We start from the raw sequence: 14,912 nt of genomic DNA on the forward strand, positions 1-14,912 counted from the left end.
GATATGGGGACATATGTATGCATATGGCTGATTCATTTTGTTGTACGATGGAAACTAACACAGTATTGTGAAACTATTATACTCCAATAAAGATCTATTAAAAAATTATTTTAAAAAAAAGTATGTAGTTAGAGGGACTTCCCTGGTGGTCCAGTGGCTGAGACTCCATGCTCCCAATGCAGGGGGCCCGGGTTCGATCCCTGGTCAGGGAACTAGATCCCACATGCCGCAACTAAGAGTTCCCATGCTGCAAGTAAAGATCCCTGCATGCTGCAATCAAAGATCCCACACACCGCAAGTAAGATCCCACACGCAGCAACGAAGATCCTGCGTGCTGCAACTAAGACCCAGTGCGGCCAAATAAATAAATAAATATTGGAAAAAAAAAAAAAAAGTATGTACTTGGAAATAAGACATCCTGTGTCCAGATTCCAGTTCAGCCACTGATTTTGCAGATTTGGACAAGTTTTCTTAATTTTTTCTGAACATCAATCTCATCTATATAATTAGGATAACACTTATTGCTAGGGGTTGTTACAAGGATTAAATAAGATTATATACGTACAGCACTTAGTCCAGTTTCTGATACATACGTGTTTATTAAATAATATTTATTATTATATCTCATGCTATTTCCACTCTCCAGAAAGTTTAACTAAGTTGCCTAAAGTAGAGGAGCCAGAATTGGCCCGCTGGGCTCCTGACTCAATCTTGACTTCATGGGTGTGTTTAGACGTAATGATTTACAAACCCAGTATAACATAAATATACTCACAGTGCTAAGTGTGTATAACCAAGGGTTTCTTTTCTTTTGGCTTGGTCCTCCTTATAACCCCAGTCAGATTGTGAAGCTTATCCAACCCTACTAGTGCGTGGTGAGCCAAGGTGAGCAATTAATTTTAACGTTAATATTCTGAGGCCAGTATTGACATTTGATAGGCAGATACTGACCTCATGGCCTGGATATGGACATTGTCTTATTCATACTGCTATCCCTGACCACTCAAACAAACAAAAACACCTGAATGTACGGGCTGGAGCCACACTACTCAGGGTCACCAAGTCAGTCTCTATACCATCAACCACAAAGCCAAGCATTCCAAGAAGGGAAAATAGTATCAAAGGGACAAAACTAGTATCAACGAATTCCTTGTTAGACAGATTCAGAGATCTATTAGTTCCCTGAATTAACCACGAGCATTAATTTCCTGCGGCTGCAGTAACAAATATCACACGCTTGGTGGCCTAAGAGAAATGTATTCTCTCACGGTTCTGGAGGCCAAAATCCACAATCGGTTTTAGTGAACCAAAATCAAGGTATCAGGGGGTCTGTGCTCCCGCTGGAGGCTCTAAGGAAGAATCTGTTCCCTGCTTCTTCCAGCTTCTGATTACTGCCAGCATTCCTTGGCTTGCGGCCATATCTCCAGTCCATGCCTCCATCTTCACATGGCCTCCTTCTCTTTTTTCCTGTATCGAATCCCCTCTGCCTCTCTCTTATTTAAGGACACTTGTGATTGTATTTAGGGCACACCCAGGTAATCCAGGAGAACCTCCCCATCTCGAGATCCTTAAGTCAATCACATCTGCAAAGACTTTTCCAAATAAGGTAACATTCAAGGTTCCAGGCATTAGGCTGTGTATATCCTGGGGTGGGGGGGGTTGGGGGCCTGGGGCACTTTCAGCCTATCACAATGGGCTCACACTTCCTAAAGCATAACTCTGTACTCCCCGAAAGGTCTTGTTTCTAACATGTAGAATAGGCCCCTCTAATGCACAAATGTGCATTCTTTACCATGATTTAACAGGAAATGCCTGAAAACCCAACCATGACCCCTAACAAGAGTCTAATATTTGTTCCCATGGTTCTTCATGCAACAATGCCAGCTGTCTGGTGAACTGCCCTCTGGCCAACTGTTTAACATTTCCCTTAAGAGTCTTCTCACATACACCCCACTGATTACCTTCATTTCCTCTAGCACAGAAATCAGTGAAAGGAATACATTATAGGAATACATAGCCTTCAGAAGAAGTGTTTTTGAAATGTGTAGCTTCAAAGAACAGAACAAATCTCATAGACGACTGACCTCTGGAAGTACAGCCTCTATGAGATGCCCAACCAGCCTCCTAGGGGAGATAATACCTGCACCCCTTCAGTTTCACCAGCAGTTACAGCTACGATTTCCTTTAGATGAGCGATGACCCAGTGGGTCCTAGAAAGTTTGAGTCCTGTGAGTTTTGTAGTTGCCTTCTGTTGCCCATGTATATTTTGAGTGTGGATATCATTTACATTGAAGTAATTCAGGCAACCACACCGTGCCCTAAGACGAGGTGAAAAACACAGGAATCTCAATCCACTGCACTTTTAAGGTCCATGTAGGATTGATAGATCACAGATTCCATCCAAAGTGATTTATCTCCTAATCTAACAGAAGTACAAATAAAATAGAAGAAGAGCCTGGAGAATGCATCTAAAAACGTGCTCCTTAGTCACTAACTGTTGTGACTAAGAGCACAGAGCCTGGAGGCCAAACGCCTTGCTTCAAGGGGGAACTCTATTCAATATCCTGTGATAAACCATAAGGGAAAAGAATATAAAGAAAAGAATGTACGTATATGTATAACTGAATCACTTTGCTGTACAGCAGAAATTAACACAACACTAAATCAACTGTACTTCTTTTTTTTTTTAAATCTTAAAAAAAAAATCTCAACAAGCACTGCAGCTCCCTGGCCTGTGACCTTGGGCAAACTTGGGCGGTGGAGCCACTCTTACGGACGAAGAAAAAGGGCCTTATGAGGTTACGGTATTAAACCAGGAATGTGACCCTTTTGGGTGCCAGGCGCTCGCCTATGCATTCAGATTTTTAAAATAATTCTCGCATAGTCATTCAATAAATATTTGGACGAGATGAACTTTCACTCAAGTCCAACGTCGACACTGAAGGCTGCGATGCAATGTCGTGTGAACGGTGTGAGCAAGGAAGCAAGGCCGTCCCCAGGGTCCCCAGCCCGGCTCCCACCACCAACGACCGCAGGGACCCGGCGCCCGAGCACCCAGCGCAGCGGCCGCCAGGGCGCGGGCGGCTTTCCCACGGCAGGTGACACAAGGACACAGCCTGCCGGCCGCTCGCTCTGCCCGCGCCTTTTTCCCGTCACCGTCTTCTTCAAGCGCACCGGCCACGCGGCCGACGCTGCTCCCTCACAGCCCCCGCGAGGCAGGGTCGCAAAGGAGGAAACCCAGGCCGGGAACGGCCGAGCTCGGCTTTTCCTCAGAGCCCGCGCGAGGCGGCTTCCCCCGTGCGTGCAGCACGCTCCTCCATGGGTCTGCGGCCGCTGCTCCGGCAGCCTCCCCGGGCGCCCCGGCTCGTCGGGACGGGCCGCGGCCAGCGAGCAGCAGCCCCGCCGGCCTCCCCTGCGCCGCGGGTCTGCCCGGCTCTGCGCCTGCGCAGTCGGTGCGCTGGGGGCCTCGGCGGCGCGTCTCCTGCCGGCGCGTGGGGTCACCGGTTGGCTGCCGGGAGCTCCGGGGAGCGAGCCAGGGAGGCCCCACGACCAGGTCGCGGAACCATCACTCAGCACCCACCGCGGTTCCGTCCCTTCACCCAGGGTGGGCCACGCCCCCGGGAGAGAAGAGCCGTCGCGGTGCCCGCCTGCGGCTGGAGGAGGCCCAGCTAGGGCTCCACAAGCTGTTGGTGATGATACACTGATCTTATAATTAAAACAGTGTCCTCTAATTCTCTCCATCGTAATGGCACCTTTTCCCGTGTGTAATTAATAAGTGAGCTGCTATTTTCAGAAACTCTGGTAACATGCAACTCGATATGCCGTAGAGTCCGAGTAAGACAACATACCCCAAAAGAATTCCTTTGGTGACTGGAATAGGCAGAGGGATGGGAGTGTTGGATTAGGATGTGGGCTTTGACATAGCAATTCTGGGAGATTGGTACCCTTGGGGAACTGTGGTTGGATTGTGCACTGCCTGCGTAATGTTCCTGCCTGACACATGTCATGAAAATGAAGTAGAGAAATACAGTGAATTGTGAATTCTACTCTGTCTTCCTTCCCTCCTTTCCCTATCTTGCCTAGGCATTTGTGGGCATTTGTGTATATTTGCTGGTGAGTTTGTTATTTGGTAGACAGGGTGAGGGCTCAGGACTCTTATTTGCTTGTGATCATTGTCTCTTTACTTATATCCCTAACAGACTGCAACTTGAAAATAGGGGCAGCTTAGACAGATTCTAAAACATAATCGTTTTTGCAGAAGTAGAAATGAGAAGGTAAAATTGAATATGTTGATCAAGTAGCAAAAACCAGCTCTGGAGAAATAAATAACGGTTAAGTGAATTATCTACACAACTGGAAATTGTAAACAATTAGTGAACAGTTGCAGTTTTGACTTATGTTACATGTTTCACTCCTATCTCTCTCAGAAGGTGTAGCTGACTTTGCTGGAAATTCTCATACATAGATCTGTAATATTTTCCTAGGACGATGTTATGATTGGTCTCCCCCATTTCACCCGTACATAAACGCATTTCAGAATTTGTTCAAACACTGAACTATTTAAGTCCAAAAGACATGCTGTATAATAGAAATCTGTTATGCTTTTACCCTAGAAGTTCTTAAGGCTTAAAGTATATAAGGCTTTATTTATATATAAATGTATAAACGTTTATAATATGACATAATTATATTATAAATGTATAATATAGTATAGATAGGTTATATATATAATATAAAAGTGAGTAGGGAATATCCCACCATCGAAACTACAATAATATGGGACTTCCTTGGCGGCCCAGTGGTTAGGACTCCGGGCTTTCACTGCTGTGGGCCCTGGTTGGGGAAGTAAGATCCCACAAGATGCACAGGGCTGCCAAAAAAAAAAAAAAAGAAAGAAAGAAAAAGAAAAGAAAGAAACCTAAAATAATATAATTCAGTTGCCTTCAAAGGTGAAAATTCTGTAAGCCTTGAAACATGAGAACAGATTAATTATTTTTCCGTTTATAGAGTAGTGACCATGGTGTTATAAAGATGGACACTCAGTTTTGAGACATTTATACATGCGTATGTTTCATTGTTTCCTGGTCCAATATAAGTGCATAATACGAGTACCTCTGCATTTTAAAGAATGTGCTGGCTTAAAACAATGCCTCGCTTTATATTTTCCTTGAATGAAAATAGTGTAGACCAGGAATGCTGAGTATACGAGAGGTCACAAAACGGTAACCCTGTGAAAGCCTGAGGAATTCGGGCCATGCAAAGCAAGTGTCTTTAGCTGCCCTCTACCAAGAGAGGGCAGCCCTCTTCTCACAAATTATCTGCATAGTGGGCTCCAAAGCATAGTGCAGGAAAAAAATTGTAGAACTTTTATTTATAGCTATTATTTTTATCTTAGCTTTAAAAAGCTTCTGTTTGATTGTGTGTGCTTTATAATAATATATAAATATATATGAGCATGCACTACACTTTTATAATTTGTAAATAAATAAATATACATATATTTGGAGTGCAAGAAAAAAAAATTTGTTAATGAAAGTAAGGTACCGTGGAAAAAGTTTAAAGGCCATGATTCGAAACTTGTCTCCTCCGGGGCAAACTGCAAACCTTGCACGTTCCCAGAATCAAAGGTCTGTAATCACATGCTTGGAAAGTTCTTTTGTACCTTCAATACCTATTTGGGGAATATCCACTATGTCCCACCTCCTGCGAGGTTCTGAAAGTACAGTAAAAGGCAAAAGAGCCATGGTCGTCCCTTCATGAACTTTACAGTCTACTAAACATAAGCATTGAACAAATAAACACAAGATAACATTTTTTTTAAATGATATACTGTTAAGTGCCAAGGAAAATAGTTTCGAGAGGTCAGCGAAATCCTTCCGAGGGAGTGGTATTTGATCTGAAATCTAAAGGACGAGAAGGAGGTAGGCAGAGAGGAAGAGGAGGAATCTCAGTCGTGGGAAACAAGGCAAAAGTGTCAGCTGAGCGGAGATCTCTTTTCGCTGAAGAACTGTACAAGGTCCATGTGCCCGGAGCTTGCGGGGAGGGAGTGAGGCCCGCCGGGTGGGGCTGGACCGGGCCCCTGGGGACCCGGAGACCGTGGAAGCGTTTTAGACTGTACCTAAAAATGCAACGGGGGAGCCAGTCACAGGTGTTCATCAGGGGTAGAAATTCAAGTTCACTTACGGAAGCTTCCATTTCCATTTTTCATGCCCTGGTTGCCTAAAGCGTGTCCGAGAGTCAGGACATAACACGCTGCAGGTCAAGATTTCAAAAAAGTGAAAAAAAGAAAGCAAGCAATCAAGACACTTCTAGAAATTTGAACGGCCGGAGCGTGTGCAGCTTTGAACAGTTAAAACTCCCCCAGACGAGGAGGCCGGACTCTGGCTTGGAGCTGGAGCTCCGGCCGCGCCGAGGGGCGCGCCGCCGCTGACACCAGCCTGTCAGGACGCGCGCGACCCCGCCCCGCCCGCACACACTCGCGCACGCACCGGGCTTGAGGTTGGGACTCCTCGGCCGCCGTCCGCGCTCGGCCGTCCCGCCTGTCACGGCACCGCCCTCCCCCCCCAACGTAGGCGGTGCGGGGGCGGTGCGGGGGCGGTGCTGGCCCGCCTTTGCCCCCCCCAGCCCCGCCCCAGTTGCCAGAGCGCCGGCGCGAGGCGGGGAGGGGTGTGGCCGGGACTGACCCCCCCGCCCCGGCCTCTTGCCCGCCCACGCGCCGATCCGCGACCCTGGCGCGGGGGCTTCCCGAGGGCCTCTACTGGTCCGAGGTTCGCTGCCGGACCGTGCTCGGGCCACGAGCCGGAGGACCGCTAGTCTCGCCGCCGTGGGCGCCTCCGGCCACGGCTGCGACGTGGGGGTTCAGCCTTCGGACTGGGAACCCGCAGGAGACGCCTAGGAAGGGGAAAGGCCTGGAAAACTGAGCCGGCCCCAGAAGGGGTGAACGTTTGGTGGGCGGGCGAGGCTGATAGCCGTGGGGATAGCGGGATACGGAAGTTCTCGAGGTGTCTGGTGTATCGGTACGAATGTCCGCTCAAGTGTGCAGGAAATATCACGCCTCTTAACTTTCTGGATCTCAGTTAATTTCTGACCACTCTGAGCTACATGCAGCCCACCCTTCCCTGCCCCATCTGATGGATTGCGTAAAAAATTAAAATTACCGCATTTATTCTTGGGGTTCCCTTTCCCAGGGGTTAAGCCAAAGTCTGGAGGCAGTGACTTTGTGGGTAAACTCATGGTTAAGTAATTCACCCAAGGTCACGTTGCCAAAAGTGGCCCTCAGGATTCAAACCCAGACTACTTAGACTCCAGAGAGTCTTGGTTGAGTCATGCTAGATCCCTCTCTGAAATGTTTAGCTTGAGCCCTATTTGAAGCTGGCTTGGACCACAGTGCCCTGAAGTATAAGCACACTGGACTAGAAGTCACCAGGTGACCTAAAACAAGACTGCAGTTTCCCCTGGGAGAAGTGGGGTTAATGTCCAAGGTCTACAAATGCTAGGGAGTGTAAGGTCGTTTGCAGGCCACCATCCAGCCCATACTAACGGTGACGCAGCAGCTCCAAGGTGAGGTGTCCTCATCATTGCTGATGGGAAACTAGATTCTACAAGAATAAATGGTCGGTGGACAAGGACAGATGAGAAATGCTGACGGTGCAAGGGAGGCAGTTATGACATCAGTCCCCCCCCCCAGCCCAGCCACCCTCCCACCCTCCCTTCAAACAGACATAGACAAGAACTTAGTCGTGCGGCACAATTAGGGAAGAGAAGCGGACTCCTTAGAGGAGCGAATCTATGGTCAAAGCGCTACTGATCACTTTCAGAGAGAGCTGAGTACCTACTCCTGGAATTATCAGCAGTCCCACTGAGCCACAACTACTGAGCCTGCGAGCCGCAACTACGGAAGCGCGCCTAGAGCTGGCGCTCCGCAACAAGAGAAGCCACTGCAATAAGAAGCCCGTGCACCGCAACGAAGAGTAGCCCCCGCTAGCCGCAACTAGAGGAAGCGCGCGCAGCAACGAAGACCCAACGCAGCCAAAAATAAATATTAATTTTTTAAAAAGAAAAAGAAAAATTCCCTCCTATCAGAAAAAAAAAGAAAAGAGAGCAGGACCTTTCAGTCACTGCTTAAGGCACCCAGAAGAGCAGACTGGGGGAACTTTTAAGTGAAATCTGCAGCTCTTTTCTCCCTCTCTGTGGGGACCTTAGTTGGGCAAGACAGAACAGATTCCCGAAGAGGGTGTTGGCTGTATGCAAACTGATTTGCAGACTCAGAGGCCTGCACTCCCCCAAGGTAAGAGGGAGTTTTTTTTAAATTTAAGATATAATCAAAACGGTTCCTATTGTAACAGATCCCTGGATGGAAATATGCAGTCTTGCTCCATCACTCAAAAGCAAATGACAGGCTCAGTTTGGGCATAATATCAATGGCTACATTGTTTATGTATCTATATGTTCATATGAAATTTCATAACTCATGCCAAATAGGAAATGGAGATTTTAAATTGCTTCAATTTGGACATTTTCACCTAATACCCCAATGCTTTCAGAAGGGAAATTGTTTCCATTTAAAGGCAATTTGCACGAGTCTTACAGAAATCCTGCCTCTTTTCATAGACTGGGCCCCTTTCATAGACTCCAGAGAGTAGGAATTCATCTAGCTCATCCCCTGGACTCTTGGATGATGGAACTGTAGACTGAGTTCTAGACAGGTCACATTCATCCATTCTCATCTTTAAGCTCTTTAGAGATGGGGATTTCACAGTCTGCTTAATAAATCACCGCCATGTTTAATAACCCTCACTTTTGGAATTGTTTTCCTGGTTCTAATCCAATCCCTCCTCCGACAGGTTAGCATTATGGAGTCTCAGATCTGGAAAATAATCTTAAAGGTCATTGTATTCGTTTTCCAACAAACCTGATGGATTAAAACACATGACTTTATTTTCTTACAGTTCTGTACATTTAGAATTCCAATGGAATTCAAAACTTCAACACATGTCACAAAAAAATCAGAGTGAGGGCAGGGCTATGTTCATTTCTGGAGGCTACTGCTGGGGAGATCTTTACTGGCCTTTCTGACCTTTTAGAGGCTAACTATATTACCTGTTTTGTGGCCCCCTTTCTCCTTCTTTAAAGCCAGCAACGTTGCATCTCTCTGACCCTTCTTCACATCATCCTCTGACTCTGACCTCAGCCGGGAAAGGTTTTCTGATTTGAAGGACACATGTGATTGGATTGAGCACCCCTAACCCCTGCCAATAATCCAGGATCATCTCACCATTTTAAGGTTCTTATCTTAATCACATCTAGGAAGTCCCTTTTGCCATGTAAGGTCACAGTCACAGGTTCTAGGAATTAGGACATGGATAGCTGGAGGGGCGGGGGGATTATTTTGCCTTTCTGCAAGAAGGAATCCCCTGACAGATGCTGCTCTGACTCTGAGTACTTCCACTGATGGGGAGAGGTCACTGCCTTATGAGGATGCCAAGGGTAATGTTCAACTCTAACTCTAATCTAGAGGTAATAATGACCAGCTCTAAATATCAGAAAATTTGTATGTTCAGTCCCAATAGTTCCCATACGTAGTTCTTTGCCTTCAGAAGCACAGAAGAAAACCCAACCCGGTATCCCCACTTACACACCTGCCACATGAAGTTCTTAAAATATTTGAACACAGCTAGAAGATTTCCCTTTTACTCATGAGTTGAACATACTGAGAACCTATTATATGTGCGTGCTATTCTAGGCTTCAGAGATACAGTAATTAACCAGCCAAAGTCCCTAATCTCATAATGCATTCCTTCTGGTGAAGGAAACAGGTGGTAATCCAACAAACAGCATTAGCACTGCCCTGAGTACCATCAAATCAAGGTACAAAACAGCGTTTGAAAGAATTGGATTTTTAAAAAAAAATCATCTAAGTAACAATTACAGGGCTTCCCTGGTGGCGCAGTGGCTAAGAATCCGCCTGCCAATGCAGGGGACACGGGTTCGAGCCCTGGTCCGGGACGATCCCACATGCCGCGGAGCAACTAAGGCCGTGCGCCACAACTACTGAGCCTGTGCTCTAGAGCCCACGAGCCACAACGACTGAGCCCGTATGCCACAACTACTAAAGCCCACGTGCCTAGAGCCCGTGCTCCACAACAAGAGATGCCACCGCAATGAGAAGCCCGCGCACCGCAAGGAAGAGTAGCCCCCGCTTGCCGCAACTAGAGAAAGCCCGCGCACAGCAACGAAGACCCAATGCAGCCAAAAACAAATTTATTATTTTTAAATGAAAAACTTTATAAAAACAGTAACAATTATAGGAAGAGGTTAGAAACTTTGTACACATATTGTATATTTTAGGGTTGTTTTTGCTTTGAAGTATAATGGGTGAGCATCAAAACCTCACACCCACAGTCCTCTGAAAATCTTACTCTAGACCTGGGGGAGAGAAAATTTGAGTGAGAGAGAAGTTTCAATTAGAGTAAACAAAGATGACTTCCTGAAAAAAGTCGATCCTTCCAAGATGAGTAGAGTTAGATAAATAAAGCCTAGAGGGGAGACAGCAGCCAGATAAGAGGAGAACTGGGGCAGATAAGCCTTTTAGTTTGGGCGTCCGGCTGTGGGTAGGGCATATTTTGGGTGTTTTACTCTAGTTTTAAATAGAAGTCTTCTCAAAGGCACTGAGAAGACTAGGAATTCAGTGGCAATGGGGTAGCACTGCTCTGGCATCTCCCCACACTATCTGTAAAGCTCCTGTAAAACAAGAGGCTACGTCTCTACAGGCTACAAAACTTGGAGCTAAACAGCCTCTAGCTTCCTGTGACTGAGTTTACCTGCGTCTCCCACAGAGCTCCAGGGGGTGGCAACCTATAAAATCAGGAGGACGCTCCAGTGGGTGAAGATCATCGAGGTGTTTGTTCTTAGTCACTTAACTTAAATTCTCCCCCTTTTCCCACGGTCTAAATTCAGCCCTGCCATATGCATGCTGGGAGCTGGGAATAGATTGTGTAATTCGCATTCACGTTCTGTACTGCTGCTTCCAAAACATAGATGAACTGAAATACTGTAAATAAAGCTAACTAATTTTCACTCAAATTTCCGACAGAAAATGAAAATCTGTTTTTTTCAATCCAGCTTCTAGAGGTTCTGCGGCTGTTACTGTAAAGTTGAAAGTTCATTGGTGGAGTGAATTATCTTGACTCCACCTCTCCATTGTTTGGGAATGGATACATTTTGTAATTAACATTTGAGGTCTCTCCTTCCCTTTGGCTTTCTTATTTGGATACTTTGTTGCAAAATGATCTTTGAAGTTTGTGTATTTTCTTTTAGGCGTGTTTGCCTTTAAGACTCAGAATAAGACTCAAATTCTGACTTCTTTGGCTGCAGATCAACTTCAGCCATATTTCCCAAGACCTTCTTCTTTTTTTTTTTTTTTTTTTTTTTTTTTGCGGTACGCGGGCCTATGGCTCACGGGCCTAGCTGCTCTGCGGCATGTGGGATCTTCCCGGACCGGGGCACGAACCCGTGTCCCCTGCATTGGCAGGCGGACTCTCAACCACTGCGCCACCAGGGAAGCCCCCAAGACCTTCTTAATGACTGCTGGAAGTGTTTCTGGCATTGTTTTGGTTGGATACAAATTTGTATCCTGTGATGATAATTTCATTCTCAGTGATTCTTATTTTTAAATTTTGTTTGGTCCCTAAGGGGGTGTGCTGAGTTGAAACTTGAAATTGTATTATAAGAGGGGGCAGGGTCTAAAATGAGAACTAAACGGTGGTACAATGCTGTCTGTGTAAACGGTGGAATGATAATGATATCATCCTTTCAGTTCTCTATAAGGTCCTGGAGAACCCTGATCGCTCTCTTCTTTTGCTACCTGTATCAACTCAGGGAACTTGGGCACGACTACTAGCAAAGATCAGTGATTCCCATTCCCATAGGGCAAAATGTAATCCTTCTGGGGCAGGTGACCACAACTTGCTTTATTTCCTTATTTGTACATGAGTTTGGATCATAAAAGATACAACATGATTGAGACAATTTGAGCAAACCAAGCCCTACATATTTTTTTAATAGATCTTTATTGGAGTATAATTGCTTCACAATACTGTGTTAGCTTCTGCTTTACAACAAAGTGAATCAGCCATATGCATGCATATGTCCCCATATCCTCTCCGTCTTGAGCCTCCCTCCGACCCTCCCTATCCCACCCCTCTAGGTCATCGCAAAGCCCCAAGCAGATCTCCCTGTGCTACGCTGCTGCTTCCCACTAGCTATTTTACATTCGGTAGTGTATATATGTCCATGCTACTATCACTTCGCCCCAGCTTCCCCCACACCCCCCATGTCCTCAAGTCCATTCTCTATGTCTACGTCTTTATTCCTGCCCTGCCACTAGGTTCATCAGTACCTTTTTTTTTTTTTTTTAAGATTCCATACATATGCGTTAGCATATGTTATTTGTTTTTCTCTTTCTGTCTTCACTCTGTATGACAGACTCTAGGTCCATCCACCTCACTACAAATAACTCAATTTCGTTTCTTTCTATGGCTGAGTAATGTTCCATTGTATGTATGTGCCACATCTTCTTTATCCATTCATCTGTCGATGGACATTTAGGTTGGTTCCATGTCCTAGCTATTGTAAACAGTGCTGCAATGAACACTGTGGTACCTGTCTCTATTTGAATTATGGTTTTCTCAGGGTATATGCCCAGTAGTGGGATTGCTGGGTCATATGGTAGATCTATTTTTCGTTTTTTAAGGAACCGCCATACTGTTTTCATAGTGGTTGTATCAATTTACATCCCAACAACAGTGCAGGAGGGTTCACTTTTCTCCACACCCTCTCCAGCATTTATTGTTTCTAGATTTTTTGATGATGGCCATTCTGACTGGTGTGAGATGATATCTCACTGTAGTTTTGATTTGCATTTCTCTAATGATTAGTGACGTTGAGCATCCTTTCATGTGCCTCTTGGCCATCTGTATGTCTTCTTTGGTGAAATGTCTATTTAGGTCTTCTCCCTATTTTTATTTTATTTTATTTATTTTTTTTTTTTTGCGATACGTGGGCCTCTCACTGCTGTGGCCTTTCCCGTTGCAGAGCACCGGCTCCGGATGCGCAGGCTCAGCGGCCATGGCTCACGGGCCCAGCCGCTCCGCGGCACGTGGGATCTTCCCGGACTGAACCCGTGTTCCCTGCATCGGCAGGCGGACTCTCAACCACTGCGCCACCAGGGAAGCCCTGTTTGTATATTTTGGAGATGAATCCTTTGTTGTTTCATTTGAAAATATTTTCTCCCATTCTGAGCATTGTCTTTTTGTCTTGTTTATCGTTCCTTTGCTGTGCAAAAGCTTTGAAGTTTAATTAGGTCCCATTTGTTTAGTTTTGTGTTTATTTCCATTACTCTAGGAGGTGGGTCAAAAAAGATCTTGCTGTGGTTTATGTCAAAGAGTGATTTTCCTGTTTTCCTCTAAGAGTTTTATAATGTCTGGTCTTACATTTAGGTCTTTATTCCATCTGGAGTTTATTTTTATGTATGGTGTTAGGTAGTGTTCTAATTTCATTCTTTTACATGCAGCTGTCCAGTTTTCCCAGCACCACTTATTGAAGAGGATGTCTTTTCTCCATTGTATGCTCTTTCCTCCTTTGTCATAAATTAGGTGACCATATGTGCATGGGTTTATCCCTGGGCGTTCTATCCTGTACCATTGATCTATATTTCTGTTTTTGTGACAGTACCATACTGTCTTGACTACTGTAGCTTTGTGATAGTTTGAAGTCAGGGAGCCTGATTCCTCCAACTCTGTTTTTCTTTCTCAAGATTGCTTTGGCTATTTGGGGTCTTTTGTGTTTCCATACGAATTGTAAAATTTTTTGTTCTAATTCTGTTAAGAATGCCATTGGTAGTTTGATAGGGATTGCACTGAATCTGTAGATTACTTTGGGTAGTATAGTCATTTTCACAATATTGATTCTTCCAATCTAAGAACATGGTGTATTTCTCCATCTGTTTATGTCATCTTTGATTTCTCTCATCAGTGTTTTATAGCTTTCTGAGTACAAGTCTTTAGCCTCCTAAGGCAGGTTTATTCCTAGGTATCTTATTCTTTTTGTTGCAGTGGTAAGTGGGAGTGTTTCCTTAATTTCTCTTTCTGATTTTTCGTTGGTGGTGTATAGGAATGCCAGGGATTCCTGTGCATTAATTTTGTATCCTGCAACCTCACCAAATTCATTGATTAGTTCTAGTAGTTTTCATGTGGCATCTTTAGCATTTTCTATGTATAGTATCATGTCATCTGCAAACAGTGGCAGTTTTACTTCTTCTTTTCCAATTTGTATTCCTTTTATTTCTTTTTCTTCTCTGATTGCTCTGGCTAGGACTTCCAAAACTATGTTGAATAAGAGTGGCGAGAGTAGACATCCTTGTCTTGTTCCTTATCTTAGTGGAAATGCTTTCAGTTTTTCACCATTGAGTATGATGTTTGCTGTAGGTTTGTCATATATGGCCTATATTATGTTGAGGTAGTTTCCCTCTATGCCCATTTTCTGGAAAGTTTTTATCATAAATGGGTGTTGATTTTGTCAAAAGCTTTTTCTGCATCAATTGAGATGATCATATGGTTTTGATTCCTTAATTTGTTAATGTGGTGTATCCCATTGATTGATTTGCATATATTGAAGAATCCTTGCATCCCTGGGATAAATCCCCTTTGGTCATGGTGTATGACCCTTTTAATGTGTTGTTGGATTCTGTTTGCTAGTATTTTGTTCAGGATTTTTGCCTCTATGTTCATCAGTGATATTGGTCAATACTTTTCTTTTTTTGTGATATCTTTTTCTGGTTTTGGTATCAGGGTGATGGTGGTTTCGTAGAATGAATTTGGGAGTGTTCCTCCCTCTGCAATGTTTTGGAAGAGTTT

The sequence above is a fragment of the Leucopleurus acutus genome (genome assembly GCF_964270905.1).
Source record: "Leucopleurus acutus genome assembly, chromosome: 18".
NCBI lineage: Eukaryota > Metazoa > Chordata > Mammalia > Artiodactyla > Delphinidae > Leucopleurus > Leucopleurus acutus.